The 18,648-nt window shown below is 43.8% G+C and overlaps 1 protein-coding gene across 1 annotated transcript in view; it reads right to left on the bottom strand.

Moving 5' to 3' along the window:
• Positions 1 to 4,271, bottom strand: part of RFTN1 (raftlin, lipid raft linker 1) — a 93,157-nt gene extending 88,886 nt beyond the window's left edge. Inside the window, exon 1 of the mRNA XM_027451013.3 lies at positions 4,140 to 4,271. The gene's annotated coding sequence lies outside the window, so the exon portion shown is untranslated. The remainder of the gene's footprint in view (positions 1 to 4,139) is intronic.
• Between the last annotated feature and the right edge of the window lie 14,377 nt (positions 4,272 to 18,648).

Raw genomic sequence — 18,648 nt, 5'->3', positions numbered from 1 at the left:
TCATTTTCTTGCATGATGTATCGTCCCCTCCTTCCATGCAACTCCTAACAATTTATCTCCACGGAATAATAACGAAAATTACGCTGAAACGTAACAGAGCCACATGGCTAATGGAAGCTTGACTAGATTACCAGACCAATTTAAGGGATGCTTATCAGCTAAGTATATATTGGCCAAACAGTTTATTCCAGCTCTATCAACATTACGGAATGACTACTTACAGGGATGATTTGCAAAGGCTTCCTAAACTCTTCTTTTAAAGACATTTAGGAAGGGATTCAGCTGCTTAGCATGTTGCATGAGTGTGTAGGCAAATATTGCCCAACAGAAAGAGAAGCACAAATACCTGAAATTTAAACAAGGTGAGTTTAATATTTACACTCCAATGGCATCCATAGGAGACACGCTGTGCAGGCAGATGACGTTCCTGACAGCTTGCTTGTAACCACAATTAGTGAGAAGAGGCTTGCTTGCATTAACACATTTTAAATGTTTATCGTCCAGAGCTAGCGACCTCATTTTGTAAGCTTCACCATAAATGATGATTTTTTAAATGCAGATCCTAAGTCACTGCTGAAGTTCCTTCCACAAACTACGCAACACGGTGTTCTTGTGGCGAGTTTAGCAGCTGGGAAAACAGATAACTGCCATGTATTAATAGGCTTTCTCTCCTGATTTTGGTCAAGCCCTTTCATCCTGATTCCCCCTTCCATGGGTAATACTTAGCTACCTCGCAGGGATGCTAGAAGGCTTTTACAAATAATTACAGGACTTCACATTTGTTGTGCGGTAATGAGACACACTGATTTCCTTAAATCCTCGCTCCTGCAAGCCTGACCTTTCCATTTTCAAAATAATAAGCACTTCATGCTCAGCTCAGTTCACTTGCTGGCATGTGGTCACTTAATTCTTGCATCCTCCGCAGTCTGCAAAACACTGGAGTGTTTCGTCCCCCCTACAGCCCCAAACAAACCCTGAGAGAGCTTGCAAATGATGGCTGAGTACCTTTTCTAGCATAGCTAAAGCAACGAAGCAGAAGATGAATAAGAGGGCAACAATAATCAGGCAGAGAAGCATAAATGAAGCAGAGGATTGGGAACACCAGACCTGACAAACAGGCTGTGCAGATAAACAAAGGAAGGAGCACGGTACGCTAAGATGGCCCTTGAGAGGTTCCCAGGATAAAGCCCCGCTCCTGTGTTTTCCCCTCTCTGGTTTAGCTTTGTGTGTTACCTCACCAAGGGGGAAATTCCTTACCAAGGACCTCACTGGTCCTTTTTCCACAGTATTATCATTCAGGCAACGTAGCAAGCATATATTCAATACATACCACAATAATTTTTATTTGTGGGGCAGGAAAAGCTGTTTAAGTAGCTAACATTTACAAAGTAATTTGAAAAAGAACCTGTACTTATTTTGAAAATACAAGGAACCAGTACCATAAAGCAGACCTACCTATTTCTGGATGTCAGAGCTGAGCGATCTTTTCACCATATAGTTACCGATTTGACTGGTGATATCAGGATTTTACACGTGCAGTTGATAAGTAAATCTCCTCTTATAGAAAGGTTGGTGAAAGCATAATCCCAGAGTTATTCTTTATGATTCATTTCATTTAAATGAAATGGCAGAGCAACCCAAGTAAAGCTGCAATTAAGGTTTTCAATTTCAAAAGGCAAATCTCAAAAACTGAGGGAACTCATTAGTGAGATGAACAGGACTGAAAAGTTGGAGGACTTGAACACAGGGGAGGTCTGGAACATGTTTAAACTACAATATGAATATCTGCTGAATTTGTAACCCAAGGAAGTGACAAGAGAATTCCTAAGAAGGTTTCCAGACCTAGTGAGATGAATTACCTAATAAAGAAGGAAAGGTAGAATAAGCAAAAGGCTTTCAAGGGACGGGAAAAAAAGCTCAGCAGAGGAAACTACAGTCTCAGATCAAGAAACACCAGCATAAAGTGAAATGTGCCAGAAGTCAAGCTCAGTTAGACAGGCTAAAGATACCGCAACTAAACAGAAGCAGAACTCAAATCAGGAGGAGTAATTTGTCTCAAACCAAGAGCTCTGAAAGAACTGTCGTAATGAAACGCAGATTCAATTGCTAGAATTAAAAACAAACAATTGCACCAGCTATGGTACCATCTCCCCCAGAGACGAGAGAATGTAGTGCCTGCATGAAAGCAGAAGGAAAACATCATTTGGTCACTTTGGCCCGTTGCTAGTCTAGCCTCAGGAGCTTGCTATGCTTTGGGAAACTTTAAGAAGGAAACAAAATGATCTATGGGTAAGTACCATATGGGTTCAACAAAGCTAGAACTGGTAAGTGTCATTCTCAAGTAAGGAAGAAAGCACAGTCCCAGTGCGTGGCATGTCAAATAATATGCCACAGTGGTAATGGGACTTTAACAAAATATTATGAGGCACTATTGGTTTTTCCATGGTGTTCACAAGGCTGACCGCGGGTACAACTCTGCTGCCCCGAAGAACGCCCACCACTTTCCTTCTTCTCACTTCCCCTGGGCCTGCAGGTACCTGGGCCACCTCCGCAGGCTCCCTGCCCACTGCCGCCAGCTCTGTCTCGAGAATCAACGCTGCTCTGTACGTGGGAGGGAGAAGAGCAAAGAGGTAACTGGCAGAGGTGTAAGACAAGTGCTGTGCTGGCCTCGGAGAGCAATCCGAGAACGGTGGGTTCGTGGGAGAACCTTGCTCCTAACCCTACCCACACCACCTGATGACGTTACCCAAAAGATTTAATATTCGGTCGTATCACGACGCAGTGATATCGCGATGCTTTCTTTCAGTACAGCAAAAGATTCAGATGGTTCCTCTCACTTCTACAAAATACTTGTAGGTGGGGTGTTTCTGGTAAAGATAAAGAAGCGTTAACATCACTGGACGAAGCACTGGGAACGTTTCTTCTGCAATGCCGCGGCTGCAAACTTTCGAGCTGCCTTCAGGTGAAGACGGAAGGCTGCTGGGATGCTAAGAAGGACTAGGAAACTACTCTGGAAAACTTACGAGGAAACCGAAGCAGCTAACATCTATTGCCTAGAAAATTAAAGACTGAATGGGCCTGACAGGAGCACGCACAGGAATGTTAGGTACGAATCCAACCCTCCTTTGAAGCGAATCCCACAACACCCTGAACCCATGGAAATCAGGCAGTTAAAACAGATGCGTCCTGCACAGCAGCTTCAAGGACAGCGAGTAAAATCATGGCAAGACACAGACCTGACAGTCCCACGCTTACTGCCTCGGGCTAGTTTGCCACAGAGTATGACCCCAGCAAACTGATTTGGGGTAAAGGCAAAGCGGAGTGTGGAGCCAGCTGGGAAGTTGTGGGATCCCTGATGAAGCTGGGGGAAGAAATAAGGGAAGTATGATTTCTTTTTACATATATATATATATTTTAAATACATACGTCACCAATTTTGGTTTTTACGCTCCAGCAGGCCGTGGCTCCTGCTTTGGGGCTTTTCCACCCGCGGTCACTCGGCCACCACGACCTGGCAGCGACGCGGTGCCCGCGGGGATTTAACCCCGGCCGCTCGCAGGCTGGGGGAATGCCAGCGCTGGAGTGGTGGAAAGCCCCTTGCCTCGTGTAACTGGCTTGAGGTTAAGTTAAATTCCTAAAAGAAGCGTTCAACCCGCGACTATCTTTCTTTCCTTAGGGAAAAAAAAAAAAAAAAACACACAGAAATTAAACACACAAATGTGACCGCTGCTATTGCGAAAAGGAGCAGCGCTGCCAGTAACTTTTCCCTTCCACACCAGAAGCTGAAAGGAATGGGTTCCTTAAAAATAAACCCTAAAAGCACAGGGACAAAAAGGTTTCCCGTGGATTTGGGGACGGGTCGCGTCCCGGCAGCGCCCTGTGCCGCTAACTCCGGGAGCACAACTCGCTCCCTCACAGCCCGGCCAGGTGAGCCCAGCCCCGGGCGGGCAGCAGGCACCCCCCACCTGCCCCCACACCCCTCCGGGGCAGCCCCACAGCCCCCACAAGCCGCCCCTAACCCTGCTTTGGGGCAGCACACGGCCGAGCCCGACCCCCCCGGGGCGCTGAGGCGGCGGGCAGGGACCGTCCCCCCCCCCCCCCCCCGGCCAAGTTTCCCCTTCCCCTGCGCTCCCCGGTACCTGGGACGGGCGGCGGGCGAGGAGCAGCCCGGCGGTGCTGAAGGATGCCCGGCGGGCGGGGACGGCCGGCCCCGCTGACAGCGCTTCCTCCTCCTCCTCCTCCTCCTCCTCCTGCCCGTGCCCGCCCGCCCTGCTCCGGGGCCGCTCCCCCCTCGGCGCCGCCACAGGGAGGTGCCGGGGCAGCGCCGCTCCGCCCGCCGGCCCCGCTGCCGGCCGCCAAGTTTGCCCGGCCCGGGCACGCGGCTCCGTCCCGCTCCGTCCCGCTCCCAAAACCGGGGTCCGGCCCGGGGCCGCGGCCACTTCCTCTTCCTCCGAGCCCCGCCGGGGCCGGGGCAGGGGCAGCGGCGCCTCCCGGCCCGGCCCGGCGGTGGCGGGGCTCCGCCGTGCGGCCGGGGCTGCGGGCATGAGGCAGCGCCCGCCTGAGGCAGCGCCCGCCTGAGGCAGAGCTCCCCCTTCACACACCCCCCCCAGGCCCTCCCTTCCCCGCTGTGGCGCTGTCTGTCCGTCTGTCTGTCCCGTTTCAACACGTTCCTGGTCCCCGAGCCCGGCCAGGCGCCACAGGGCAGCAGCCCAGCCCTAAGGCTTGCCAGCTGCTGCCCGCTCCTCAGGGAGTAGCGGCACATCTCGTCGCCTCCTCCAGGTCCTCATGCCACATGGCAACTGCCACCAGCTTTTTACACATCTGGGTGTCCACCCACCCAAACTACAGCCACCTAAGCAGTACTGTCACCTTCCCAAAACTGCCATGGCACCCACCACCCTGGCCCTGGTCTGCAATCCAGCCCCTCTATGACAGAAAGCACACAGTTGGCACGCTGTAAGATGCTTCCAGACACATGGAAGCAAAGGTTGTTCCAATAGACTTGATTTTTCCAGGGATTGAAGGTCTTCCTGGTTCCCCAAATTGTCTTTCTTGCCTCTTTGTTGGAAATGTGTGTTTTGCAGATCCTCTTCAGAAGAAAAGAGAGCAGCTGCTCTCAGCCATCAGCCTGATCTTCCCAGCACACTCAGACACTGCCCAGCTGGTCTCAAGGCTGTATAGGTCAAAGGCTCTGCTGAAATCTGGCTTGACCTCCATCCAGCAAGGGTAGTTCTCTTCCTTGAAACTCACCTCTAAGCACACAGGCCAGCAAAGCTGAGGCAAAGGCAGCTTCAAGCTCATCAGCCTTACTTGTGCTCACATCCTGCAACAGGTCTGTATGTACAGCCTTTTACAGCTAACAGCTGTTGAGAGCAACAGGAGATGCCATAAGCCCTTGTGTGTCAACACTATTCCTATATCCCATGGCACCATTTCAAATAATCCTTCTTTGTAGCCTGTTCTTATTTCTACCGTGATAGTTTTTGTAATGAAGGCCAGTCACATAAAGCTGGTTCAGCCAAGCTCGTCTTCCAGTTCAGCTCCTTGTTTTCCTGACAACGTGGATGTGCCATGCTTGCATATGGAAAAGGTTCTCTTAAAAATCCGCCAGCTTTCCAATGCTCCTTCACCTTTCAGGATGCCATGTGAGGCAGCTCCACCAGTTCCACAAATAACCCAAAGATTGCTCTCCAAAGTCCAGGGACTTGCTTGTCCTTCTCCCTTCAGGATCCTGAGCTTCACTAGATGACCATGACTACAGCCAGAGTTGCCATTACCACATTCTTAAACGCTTCTCCCTTGTTACTGGAGATGCAGTTGTACATTACCCATTCAGTATCTCTTTCAAGACAGCTTCTAGAAATTTGCTGGATTGTTTGCATCTCACCGTGTTACCCTTCCAGCTATTAAGGAGATTAAATCCTCTGCATAAATAAGGGATCTGTGACCCATATGCTTGCTAATAATTTAACTGACCTTCCTCATAACCGGCTGGGTTGTAATCCCACTGACATGTCACCCCCAGTGGCCTGTCCTTTGATCCTTCCCACTCTCACCCAGCCTGCCATCCATCTAAGAGCGCCGTACCAGAGAGGAAAAATATCTGCCTTCATCTTCCTTGCCCTTCCAGAAAAACTTGTATCCATCCCAAATGTCATCCTTGTGGGCCAAGTCTGGAACTTTGCTTGCCACCTTGATCATACTTCCCCCTATGAGGCCTGAAACCTGTCCAGTGACTCCTGAGACGCCCTTCATTAACTCTGATACTGCTTGAAGCCTTTCTACCCTGCAGACAAAACAAAATGCATCTGCTGTACTTCATCCACTTATGACTCTCCCTGCTGTGTAGGTGTGTAAAACAAATCCAATCAGTATGTAAAAATAAATAGACAAACAGTACATTAGCACCTCAACTGCAGACTATTTCTGTATTTAAGGCTGCTATTGTGATGGATGAAGTATGTTTGAAAGTATTCTCTTCATTTTTTCCTCAGCTGCTATGGGGGAACATGAGAATTGCCCAGCGTGGCCTTTGTCCACATTCATGTTCTCCTAACACACAACTACCAGCGCTGGCTAAACAAACCAGCAGCCGAAAGCATAACATCATTTTCCCACCTCTGCTGTTTTGAAGTGACTTCTTTACCAGCACAGAACTATAAAGCAAACACCAATAATGCATTGTGTGTGTGTTAACTTCACCTACCTCCTTTTTCTATTTCCTTTTGTGTGTTCCTCCCTCACCCCCCAATTCCTTTTAATTATTTGCACAGTTTTTCCTCTTCCCTTGTCCCTCATCATTTTTCCTCCACTCATTAGTTTCTCTGGGTTTCCAACTGTGTGAGAAAGCAGCATGCATTCACATCGGGGTGCCGTGTAATTGAGCTGTTTTTCTGATACTACTGTTAAAGCATATGGGGGAAGGATTACCAAGTGTGTGGGGAAGAAGCGAAAGAGCAGCTTTCCCTGCATTGTAAGCACATCAGGTCACGGATGGCTCCAGAACGAGCATCCTGAGCACCAGACCTTGCCGACACCATAGGATTTTCAGATCAACACCTCGGGGGTTGAATTGAATGGATGTCTGACAACATTAGAGACTTCTGCTGGTGCAAAGTCTTTCAGATACAGAAAGGGCCATCAGAACTAACAACATCGCTGGATGACCATAGACTGCTGTGAAGTAGCAGCCCTGCACGGATGAAAAATATTTCAAATTAATGTTTGCAGTGGGTCACGGTGTGCAGACCCAGGCACTATAGGCTGTCTTTCTGCTACCCACTTCCCAGACTATTAAAGGTGTCTGCAAATGCAGAGCTACTAGATACAAGGTATTTTGACAGCTTTCAGACTGGAATTCCTCCACCACGGGGCTAAACACACAAACCATTAAGACACTTCTATACCTTTTGAATGGGGCCAATTCCAATTAAAATTATTTCACTGGAAATTTAATGTGAACACGTATTTTGTGACTACAAAAATCATAAAGCCAGCAGATTAGTTAGCAGAAGAGTATGTAACTAGTCACCTACTTAAGTGTGTCTACACTGACAGGAAAATAATCCAAGTGCTTGATATCAAGGCACATAAATGGGAGCTTAGCATCCAATCTGATCTGATGGCACACATCTAAGCTACAGCTTCTAGACTATCACTGTGAGAAACTCCAGAATTCTGTTGTTCATGTATTAAATACATGGCGCTGCTCCCATATTTGGGGATTACTTGCCTCTTTCAGAGCCCTTTTAGAATAGGTTTGATATGACATGAGAAGATCTAAAATTTATTCAGAGCACCACACGTAATACTTCTTATAGTCCAAGAGGCAACACTCTCCAAGAGAAATCCGATTAACTTGAAGACTCCGAGCATCTCAGACATTCAAAAGTGTGTGTTTTTTTGTAATGCATGTATACACACACTTCAGAACAATAAGCTACTGCTAGACACAAGATGATTTGGTAATTAAATAGTGAAATACTGCTCCAACAGCCACCTAACCATAAACAACTGAAGGACCCCATTGCTTTGATCAACGCTAAGATGTTGCTCCTAGACACTCTACTATTAGGAAATATTAGTTTTACCTTAGAGTGAGTTAAGAAGTGCTTTGATGCATCTTATTTCTGTTTCTATCCAGTGTAATCTCTCCTGTAAATACACACTTAGAAGTGCAGAGCACTACAACCTCTTGTATCAAGCAGGAGAGTTCACATTTTCCATTTGCACTTTGTAGTGCTGGGTGCAGCTGGGTAAAGCAAGTTCAAATTAGGTGTAAATTGCTATTGCTAGGGCAAGTGAAGCTCTGCCAAATATCTGTACTTATTTTGGCACTGGCAGAGATGATTACACATTGTGAAAAGTAGCAAGAAATCATATGCAGTTTCTCATGTAACATGTTTTCAGTTGTGCCCTCAGATAACCTCTTGATTGGTTATTCCAAGCCTTACTTAAACCATTGCTTGGCAAGAGCCACATAAGAAATTCATTTTTATTATGAAACTCAATATGATGCCAGTTACCCATATTTTCAGTACCAATTCGAACTCCAGCACTCAAGTTAATCCCATCCCATTTTCCTAGTTTTCACATCCTAGTATGAAATGTTTGTATCTAATTTAGAACATATTTCTATGTCAAAAAGCAATGCTTACCTGCAACTTCATGTTGAACAAGATTCAGCATAACTTATATTAAGTCAATCAGAACTTGAGAGCAAGTCTTCAGACAACTTTTCTGTTTTGTTGTTTATCTACCACTCCACAAGAATGTATTTAGCATCTACTGAGGTTTCTATTAATAGAACTATTAGAAAAGCCAAACCTTCAGAAACAGAAGAAATGCCATGACCCGAAGTGGTTGCATATAAATTAGTGTTGTCTAAGGAACAGAGTCCAAGACTCATTGCTGCAACAAGTTGGCACTAAGGAAGCTCTTGCTCTAGGTGGTCAAAGCAGGGGTCAAATTCTCCCTGTCAGAAGGATTGTGCAAGCCATTTCTCTTGCATTTCTGTTCTCAAAAGTAGGAAAAAATAGATAGACAAACTGATTTATGATGTGCTTCAAAAACTTGAAAGTGAAAAGCATATATGACTTTTCTGGAATTTAAGAGACACTTAAGGCTTCTGAAAACAGATTGGATCTGCAGCAGTTCAGTGGATGCGCTGGACCAGGAGCCAACCTTAGTTAACAGGATAAAGTATTAGTAGAGAATGAAAAACAACAAGCCACAAAACATGTCACTCTAAACAGTCTGCTTTACACTAGGATTAGTATCTCAAACGCAGTATTGTTGATACACTTGAGCAAGCTTTGATGAAGTCTTAAACAGAGGAAAGAGGCTGTAGAGTTGCACAAACACCCATACATTCAGTGCAAGGTATGTAACAAAGCACTAAATGACAGTAACTGGTACAGACAACTTAACTTGGATCTAAGTGGCCTGTAAATACATCCTAATACTTCAGCACACTTGGAGATACCTGCTGAGAAGTCTCAAGCAACTACTTGTCGTTAGTGGCAGAGGAAGTCTAAAGAGAAGTCCAGAAACCAAAATTCTCTTTTAAAGTCAAGACCTTAATCAGTAAGTATGAGGAAAAATTTTGTATGTGCTGTAAGACTGTTAAAAATGCACAGCCAAACCCCCAATCATCACAAATTCACATACTCAGCAGAAAGAAATATGTACAGGTCCCTGATTTGCATGTGAATAGGAAGTTACCTGTATGGCACCTAAGGAAATACTTGCTGAGTATGGTAAGCTAACCTGATACATACACAGTCGGTCCATCTCCAAGCTGGTCTGGCTAAAAAAAACGTTTGAGTGACACAATGGTTATTGAATGAGCAAGTTCTACGGATTAACTCTTCCCCCCCAAAACTTAAGATCTCACACAAGCTGCATATGGAGTGTGTACTCTGAGTACATTAAGAGGTTCTACACACCAGAATTATCATCTTGGCCTGAGTTACCTTCCTCTTGAGTTTTCTTTTAACTATCCAGACCTAGAAGTCTGGAAACACTGCTTTACCCACCACAGTAAAGCATGCAAGACACTTTTCAGGTACCTTTGTTGCATCACTGTATCGGGTATAGATAGAAAGTTGGCAAGAGATAACAGGACTACTGATGACTGAGCATACCTGTACAGGACCTGCCCCAGACTCCTAGGAAGCAGTGAAATGACAAGGATCAAAAAGCACTTTCTATGCCAGATCTAATTAGAAGCAAGAGTTCAGGACAGGACTGGCCTTCCAGAGATTGCTTAGCTACGAGGAGAAAAGCACAAGTGGGTTCACTGTTTCAGATTTTGAGAACTAAAACTACACTGATCCAAGCAGTTCTATTATGAAAGTAACTTGATTTTGTATTGAACAGCTTTAAACTATTATCTGTGACACTAGACACAGAAAGCAAACAGCATTAACAAGAAACTGCCTGAACACAGGACAAACTAGCAAAGCAAGTGACTAGCATTAGAACAGGATGCATGTGGACTCTACCTTCATCAGCATTTCCATATAGGCACAATAAAACATGAGCTTGTCTGATGTTATGTCTGTATCTTACATCAGTAAATGAAAACTTTCATTAATTGTTATTGTAAAGGCAAAACTTGCTCTTTTCTACACCCTACTTTAGCTTTCTAAGATGAAAAAAAGGTATGAAACCTGCCACAAATCTCTAGAAATCTTACTGAGCTATGCGATGCACCCAGGGAACTGTATTTGCTCTCTGAAGAAAAAATTGTTTCATCCTTGACCTTACAGCTAAGTGTATTTGAAGTGTATCCATGTTGTCATAGTTAACAAGAGCAGTAGGAAAACAGTAGTGGTGCCATTTGTGGCTAGTCACAGCAGCTGTATTTTCCCAGCTGAGCTTCACCTTCTCTATCACCAGGTAGGAAGGGCAGCACACCAGATGAAAGAGTGGAGCCTAAGATTCGTAAAACTGAGCATCACAGAAATCAAACTTGCAAACTTCAGTCCCTGACCTGTCAAGAATCTCACGTTTAACTCTCCATGTGATTTAATTCAGATGAAAGCAGCAGCAGCTTTGCTCCTGACTAAGGCAGGACAACGATCATGTTCATTTCCCACTCCAGCCCTGCACCCTCACAAGGGGGCACCTGAAGGGGACATCTGAGCCAAACATCCTCTTAACAGCTCAAATGCTTAAAGCCCCAACAGAGTCCTGTCTTCAATTAGATTTGAGATTTCTGCTTTCCAAGTTGGAAGGCATTCTTTCCAAAACAATTAACAGTACAATAACACAATTCAGTTCCATCCTTAGCTCGTACATATGTGAACGAACAGACAAACGTGAATTTTATAGTTTCTGAAGCTGAATGCTAGAAGCCAAACAGGCTGGCTTGAGATAACATAATACATCATACGCTGCCAAAACACAGACCCCTGCCACTTGGGTTGAGACCACTCTAGTGCCACGAGATCTGCTGCAAGAACTCAAACACAGCGATGGTCACTTTTAGCTGCATGTGTCCTGTACATTTGTTACATGAATCTTACTCATACAATACTTGATCACATACATCATTTTCCTTATCTGGACACTTAGTGACCTCAGAAGCAGCTTCCAATTCTGTATACAGGGGATTTTAGGATACTTAGCATGTATACAACACTTGAAAGCTACCCTACCATGCACACAACAAATATGGAGTACTTCTGGAAAGTTACAGGCATAAATACATATCATCTACTACTGGCTTCTTTAAGGTGTTTTTACCACAGGGGTGTTTCATTTTTGTTTGCTTGTTTTTTAAAATACAGATTTTAATTTATTTCCAGAATACTGAGTATGGCAGGAATCTGTTAAAGAATCCTATTGCTTCATGGTTTGGTTTTGTAACATCGTTGTTGCAAGTTAATGGATTGTCATTTAAGTTAAAACATTACCGTGTCTGTAGAGGAAAGGATGAAAACATACTGAACTCATATGGCAAATAGAATTCCTTTTTTTTTTTTTTTAAATTTTATTATTTATTTATTCCTGCCCTCTCTGATGTTGTGGTAGAGTCCTCTAGTATAGCTGCCTTACCAATTCATTCAGTACATACCAAAAGGATGGCTAAAGGACAACCTCTCTATCTCTGAAATCCCGAGCTACAAGCTGCTAGAAACTGAGTATGCTTTTGGGAATACTTTCTCTTGCCTTTTCTTTCACTTTTCTATTTACAGATAGGATTGCGTTAATGGCCCACAAAACTGAACTAAATGAGCATTGATCGGGCCAAGTCTGATGGTTCTTAACGAAGACTGGGCAGTGTTTATGCAGCATAGAAAGTCAGGAAAATACTTGATTTTTTGCTTCTTCAGTGGTGCTTTTATAATAGAAAAGTAAGAAAACATGCAAGTGAATCCTAGTTCTTTTAGAGTCTGTAAACCGTTAGCTTCACAATATGTCAATGTGGAATTTATATTGGAAAATGTCACCCAAGAAAGCAAACATTTCATGAGAGCTCAGTTCCCTAGGGAAAGCAGACACTGCAACTGAAAGTGAAGTAATCCAGAATTTCTGCTATGTGTCCCCTCCCTCCTCTTCCCCTCTTACCAACCTAGAGGGATCCGGCCCTAGGAAACACTGAAAATAGCAGCGAACACCAAGCACTGGTAACAAAGGTGAACTACACAGCCAAATTCTCATCCACTGCTAATTACCAGCTTCCATTTATGAATGAAATGAGATCCAAAGTAAGCCTCAAGTTTGAAGCGTGCCATGTTCTTATTCATTTCAATCCTGCCTGAAAGTAAAAGGGAACAAACTCTGATGAGAATGCTCAGATTATAGGAAGATTTGTCAAGTTTCACTACAGTTTGTTTTTTTCTTTGAAAACAATTTGTTTCACAGAATGGCCAAGGTTGGCAGGGACCTCGGAAGATCACCCAGTCCAACCCCCCTGCCGAGCAAGATCACCTAGAGCACATTATACAGGATGGCATCCAGGCACATTTTGAGTATCTCTGGAGAAGGAGACTCCACAGCCTCTCTGTGCAACCCGTGCCAGTGCTCCGTCACCTCACAGTACAGAAATGCCCTCTCATATTCAGCTGGAACCTCCTGGACTTCAGTTTGTGCCCATTACCTCTCATCCTGTTGCTAGGCACAACTGAAAAGAGACCAGCTCCATCCTTTTGACACCCTCCCTTCAGATATCTACAGACATTGATAATGTCTCCCCTCAGTCTTCTCTTGTCCAGGCTAAACAGGCCCAGCTCTCTCAGCCTGTCCTCATCCAACAGCTGCTCAAGTCCTCTGGACATCTTCATCGCCCTCCTCCAGACTCATTCCAGTAGCTCCATGTCCCTCTTGTACTGGGGAGCCCAGCACTGGACACAATGCTCCAGGTGTGGCCTCACCAGGGCTGAGCAGAGGGGGAGGATCACCTCATGTTGTATACTGTAGAAAAAAAGCTAGATGTACCTGAAAACAGAAGGGAAAACTGAAATCTTTTCTTCTAACCCTTTAAAATACTGGTGAACTCACTTAAGGATTGAGGACTGATTTGGGTGAATTTTACAGAAGAATTGAGAAGAGTTGCAAGTGAACAGATAGGAATTTTCCAGCTGTAGCATACATCAGTGGTTTAAGCTTCCCTGTCCTGCTTCCCCACAGAAGGCCAGCCCTGGCCTGACAACACACTCACAGAACCAGCGTCAAATCTGTTAAATCCAGCCTTGCCAGCAAATGTACCATGTTGTAATTCGACCAAGTGTTCTGAGTGCATTTCTCACAGCTCTATTTTTAAATGTAAAAATCAATTCACCTCCAGCAAGAGCTGCTCCTTTCTTGTGGACAAAAAAAAAATAAAAGTGGACAGCTTTTATAATAAAAGGGCTGGCTTTAGTGTTCCACCAGAAACATTTTCGAAATTACAGCATTTGGTAGGGTTTTGTTAGCTTAATGCCCCACCTGCTGGCTGACGACTAAATTACACGGTGACATTAATCAAGCGATGTGCCCATTATTGGCTCCAGTAGGTAGGCATCTGCTGTCATGGCAACTTGAGCACCATTTCGGCAGAAGATGGACTGCACAGCTGGCTCCAGGAGCACAAAGATTAAAACGTACAGCAATAAAACCTAGATGGTTATCCAACAGTCTGAAGTTCAGTCTCTATTCCAAGTATTACAGAGGACAATGTGAGCAAGAAATACTTCAGAGGCAGTGAACTCCCTGAGCATCTTTATAGGAATTGGTTCACTTCCAGCTGCACCCAGCTCAATCATCCCAGGCTCTGCAGTACTCACATAAACAGTTTCTCAAAAGCAGTCTCCAGGAAAAGAAAAAGTCAAATTTTGACACGTAGAAATATTTCAGCCCTTATTAATTTTGAGAAAGCTGTTAATTTTGAGAAAGCTGTTCAAGAGAACAGTTTTAAAGCTTGGATTATTAATTCACTGACTTCCCATCTTAAGCCAGAACTTCTTGCAGAGGTTCCTGAATGGAGCTAACTGCCTAACATGAGATAAAAGCTGAACCAATACGATCCAGTTATGCATAGCAAGATACAAATATTCACATTCAGGCTTCTGTTACCATGGTAGAAGTGTCTGGTACTATTCTCAGCATTAGAAGGCATGCCTTGGATATGTGCTGTTGAGCAGAACAGTATCTCCATCTTCTAGCAGCCTCAAGTTCCTGAGCATTCTGTACCTTACCAAGTCCCCCAAATGCACACAAAGCTCATCAGCCCAGAATTCACAACCTACTAGCAAGGAACACTAATAAAGTATTTCTGAACCTCCAGCACTATTGAAGCTCTTTAACTTATTTCAAAAAAGAAATCTTAAAAACTTCTTGTAAGAAGTTGTCCATGTGCCTTAGCATAGCTTCCAGCAGGATCTGCTCCACAATCTTGCCAGTTCCTTTTTTCCTCCCTTGTAAAGATGGGGATTATGTTTCCCCTCTTACAATCAGTGGAAACTTCTGGCTGCCACAGCTTCTCCAATATGTTGGATGATGGCTTTGCAACTACATCTGCCAACTCCCTCAGGACCCAGGGATGCATCTCATCAGGTCCCATATGCACCTTTAGGTTCCTTAGCTGATCTCAAACCTGATCTTCTCCTACAGTGAGCAGTTCATTATTCACCCAGCTCCTGACTTTGCTTTCTGGGAGCTGGGCTATGTGGCTAGACCTCAGTGAAGACTGAGGAAAAAAAAACCTTGAGTACCTCAGCGTTCTCCATATCCCAGGTGACCAGGTCTCCTGTTTCCTTCTGGAGAGAGTCTTCCAGAGACATCCATTGTTGAAATGTTTTTCTTTAGAAAAGATTAAGTAAGTTGCTTAACTTTGTACACAAAGATCTCTACTCTAGTGAAAGAGAAATCAGCAACACTAACCTAGCACCCTGTTAACATTGGTAGGATTTACTGCTCTATTAGTACATTTATTTATTTTGTTCATCAAGTTAACATGCAGATATTTACCAACAAGGAAAAGACCTTTTGTTTTAAAAGATTTTTACTCTGCTGTTGTAAGCAAATTTTGTATGTTTGCTTAACATAAAGACAAACAGACTTAAGTCAACAACAGGGAGAGTAAGATCCTATTGTCATGTGTGTATATACAGCATTTACACAAAATCTATCTCATCTAAAAAAAATATTTGCAGCTGAACTGACATCTGACATCTTACCTAAAAAACTTTTTTTTTGGTAGTATAAAACGTGAGCCCTCTAATGGCTATGCTGAAAATATCACCTGAGGCAGACTTGAGACCTACCTAAGCCACAGTACAGCTGCAGTTTCATGGAGTGTTGTGCATCCACAAATCCTAACAGGTCTGAAGAGGACATTCCCCCGGTAATCACAGATACTACAGCAGAGATCCCCAGGTCAGCATGTGTGCAAAAGAAAGAAAGATACTTGTATAGTCAAATGAATTACTCAGAGGCCCTACACTAAAGCTCTGTGGCATATCCTATTACCTGTCTTAATATCCTCCTGAAAGCCACAGGTGGAAGCATGTGCCCATCCCACTCAGCTGGGAACATGTTCCCAAGAGATTGCTCTAGCATGCACATGTAGGATCCCATTATTATAGAATCATTTCTTACCTGTTCCTACACACAACTCATTAATACCATTTTAACTGCTTTGTGTGTTCCATTTAAATGTATCTGAAGGCAAGAACTGGATGGCAGCACTGCCCAGCTATGTACGGTCCTATTAACTGCTACAGGCCAAAACAATTCATATTTCCAAGCTCCAATGTTTTTCCTAGGGAAACAAGTGAACAACCTCTTAATGTGTCAACCTCTAGTCTTGTGTCATTCTAGGAAGGCTTTGCATGAGGTTTAAGAGTTCCATAAATACATTCCTAGTGTGCCAAGGGTACCAACACAGAGTAAAGGGGAAAAGGAACATTTGCTTAGGTTCATCCTTAAGTTGCTCCTAGCCAAAAACAGGCATCACTAAGTATTATTCCTCTAAATTTAATACAGACAGCATATCAGTTAGAAAGCTAGACTTGGGTGTCTTGAGCAGGGAGAAGAAAGCAACCTCCTTGATAGATCAAACATTTTTATATTTGAACAACTGACTTACAGAAGTACCAACAGGTAAAGCTAAAAGCTTACAAAGCATGAGGAGTACAGCACTGTTGCAGACCCATAGGGAAAGTACTGTCTGGTCTGTATTTTTTTTTTTTTTAAATCTCTAGCTAACACTTCACTGTATCAGAAATCTATCAGAAATCCACGTTTCATTGCTACTTACTACCTGATGTGGGGTAGTTTGAGACAGATGGTAACTCTCAGGAACACCACAGCTATGTGCTGATATGGACTATAACCCAAGTGAAGCAGGACAAGATGCTATGCTCAACTCCTGTGCGGACAAAAGCCACAACCTGCTGCAGTATGCACCCTTACTGTACCATGTAGTTGGAGGTTCTGAGCACATTTGTCACTTTATGTTGCTAATTCTAGAACTGTTACCTATATGGATAGATATTTCCTCATTTTTAGCTCTGACATTTTACAGTAAGGTATTTTTAAAGTGTAAAAAAAATCTGTCTTCCTAATTACTACACTTACCACAGCCCCCCTACCCTAAGCTAGAACAATAATCCTTTCCCATCAGCTTTGTCTTAAGCAATGTTTTGAGTACCAAGTACAGAAACATTCACACTACAAGAAAAACCTCTAAATTTATGCACAGTAAAGCTAGTCACTGCGTTAGGGTTAATACAGACACCTGCGGTAATTCAACTGGTGCCTTCTTAAAACATTGCCAGTGAAACTATTTAGTCATGTTCTCCCCACCCTCCCTTTTTATGAACTTTAAAGTTCACCCTAAACTTGAGTGTAGGAATGAAATAACATGTGAAATAAATAGGAAATAAGAATTTATCTATGTTGTACAGCTATTTAACTTTTTCTGGTTGTGATGCGTGCTTCATATGAAGGCCCTGATACTTACTTCTTTTAGTCTAGATCCTCTTAATTTGTTACTTTTTCAGCTAGATCTAAAGTGGCAGACATTAAAGCTTTAGATTACATGTATACTATACCTATCCTGAAATACTGGTCCACCAGGACCTCCCTGCAAAGAACTACAGACTGCATACCTGTTGGTGAGTGGACTTCAGGGAAAAAAACTGTTTCATTACAGCACACACACAAAAAAATAGAACAGAATTAAGGGAAAAGCTTTGTTTCTTCATACCTTTCAAGTATCAGATCGTTCTCATGTAAGGCAGAATTTAGCATCTTTGTTTAGCTCACAAATACCTAGAAGGAAAAATAATATTTCCATTTTGACAGGAAATTCATGTCTGTGCCAGACAGACTATCATTCTAATGGAGATCCAAGGGTGCCATCTGGCTGGCTGGCTCATTCCAAGAATAATTCTGTCAGGTGGCAATGCTTGTGAAAAGAAGTATGAGAAGGCTACAGTACCAAACAACTCACTGGGATGCTTCACTTGTAGAACCATAAAAATAAATGCATCTTAATTATATAATACCAAGTAAAAGTAATCATTGTTCTATCATCTCATCTAAAGAATTTTACTGGAGACTCAGAACATATACTGAGAACACAGCTCATTGTGGGAAGTAACCTGGTTTCAGCTGGAAATTATCTTCAAAAGTGATCTTATGAAGCTAAACTGCAGCTGATATTGTGCCATGCTCTGGATTTCAAATGAAAATAATGTCAAAAGCTACAGACCTTTCAGCTTTTGATCTTGCCCTGCACCTGGGGGTGCACAGGAAGCAGGGAGGGGACACAGCCAGGAGAGCTGACCCCAGCTAAACACAGGGATATTGCATTCCCTGCGACAGCTTGCTGAACAGCAGAACTAGAGAGATTTGGCAGGGAGCTGCTGTTGCTCAGAGCCTGGATGGACACAGTGGTCAGCTGGTGGTGAGCAACTGCCTTGCACATCACTTGTTCTGTGTATTTGTTTCTTACAATTTCTTCCCTTTTCAACTGTCCTCATCTCAACCTGTAAGTATCCTCACCCTACCCCCATCCCACTAAGGGGGGGGGTTAAACAGCTGTGTGATGCTTAGCTGTCTGCCAGGTTAAAAGACAAGAAATCAGGAAAAAGTTAGTGCAAGCAAAAAAAAAAAATCCACACAAGGAAAAAAGGCAGATCTGTAAGAACTCAC

The sequence above is a fragment of the Anas platyrhynchos genome, chromosome 2 (assembly GCF_047663525.1).
Source record: "Anas platyrhynchos isolate ZD024472 breed Pekin duck chromosome 2, IASCAAS_PekinDuck_T2T, whole genome shotgun sequence".
NCBI lineage: Eukaryota > Metazoa > Chordata > Aves > Anseriformes > Anatidae > Anas > Anas platyrhynchos.
The sequence above is the reverse complement of the archived record's forward strand: the minus strand, read 5'-3'. Positions and strand labels throughout refer to the sequence as shown.